This window comes from Malurus melanocephalus, unplaced genomic scaffold (assembly GCF_030028575.1).
Source record: "Malurus melanocephalus ecotype Western Australia unplaced genomic scaffold, MMel_1.1 scaffold_128, whole genome shotgun sequence".
Lineage (NCBI taxonomy): Eukaryota > Metazoa > Chordata > Aves > Passeriformes > Maluridae > Malurus > Malurus melanocephalus.
In genome coordinates, this window is record NW_026623360.1 from 1,373,572 (window position 1) to 1,375,261 (window position 1,690).

Sequence of the window (1,690 nt, forward strand, 5' to 3'; positions counted from 1 at the left end):
CAGGAAACTGGGAAGAGACAAGCAAGCGAAAAGCACCGATTTTTCGCCTCCTGAAGCTACAGTCCCCTGGGATTTCTTCAGCTTGCCTTTATTTTCATTTTTTTCCTCTCTGGAGCAGTAAGATTCCAAGAGGCTGCATTGCAGCACATGGACTRTTAACAGATGACTATTCTGAAGTAATTGACTTAGACTTAGGTAGCCTAACTTTTGGCAGGCTTGAAGAGATCCAGCTTTTTATTTCTTTGGAATTAATCTTGGATAATTTTGAATTTKATAATTTTGCATGTCTTCCACCATATAAAGCAAGACTCTACTCAGATATTTTACTTCACTCACTTACCTAAATGCATCCAGCTCTTCTGCTTAAAATACACATGAAATCTCACTTTTTCATCACGCAGATCTGCTTCTTTTGAAATAGCTTTTTTAAAACTTGAAATTAAATTCCAAACTCATTTGATGCAGATACCAGRAATATAGTTTTTAATATAATAGCCCCTATTTACATGGGATAATATTTTCTAGTTGCAAAATCCGTTGTGTATGTTTACTTAGAGGTAAAGAGGTCCCAAGAGAGCCCATATGTGGTCGGTTGGTTTGTTTGCTCATTTTCTTGCAGAGCCATCAAACAAGGATGAACCAAGAATCAGATTTTTCCATCATGACAGTTTCACTTGAGCCCTGCAACTTGAGGCCATAAATTGCAATGGTCTGGGACTTGTGTTGCAGCACAGAACATATGATAGTGCAGGGMCGTTTTGAGTACAGCAACTGGAATCACAGAATACCCYGAGCTAGAACAGACACACAAGGATCAACAAGACCAATTCCTCTTCAGTCATTAGGTACTAGAACTAGAGACCCTTGGGACAGAATTTTGCTTAGACTTTGCAGAATCCAGGGAYTGTGTCTAGATCATTAGAGAGTTAATGATTTCCAAGGGATTGAGGTCAAAGATGTTTCCATGAATGGGGATACAGTGAACTCTGAGCTGAGAATGGAGTTGAATGGCTGAGGCCCAACACCACAGGATATATCAAAACCTCCGCAAATCCAGACTGCTCCTTTTTCTCTGATGTTTCAAACCTGAATTTTGTAGGGATAAGAAATCATAAACCTCAGATGTAATTAGTACCTCTTGTTATGTCCCATTGATTTTAGACACCAACACAGCTTTATACTGAGTAACTGAGGCAGACCTCCACTGTCCTCCAAGGCATTTGAAATCTTTGACTTGCTTTTCTTTTTCTTTCTTTTCTTTCCTTTTCCTGTGTTAAATGCTTTAGTAAAGAGATTGTGGATTGAAGTTTTCCAAGTTCTGTTATTTATCTATGTTTGTTAAAGAAGATTAAAAAAATAAATCTTTAACCCATCTAATCATCTTCTGAAATAGCATTGTCATGTGATATTTTTGAAAATACATATAATTTCTGACAGAAGTGAGTAACATTTATGGYCACAATTTTCTTCACCAAAACATGAACATTTGGGTTGCTGTTATTCAGTTCTGTCTTTTCTACAAAATTGTTTAAACAGGAAGGAAAAAAAAAAGGCAAAATGAACATGAAATCAACCAGTATGTTTCATTTTGCTGTTTCTAAATGGGGCACTTTCATTCTTCTACATGACAAGCTAAAATGTTTTGAAATGCATTTTAAAAGGATTAAGAAAAATTAAAAGGTCTGAAATG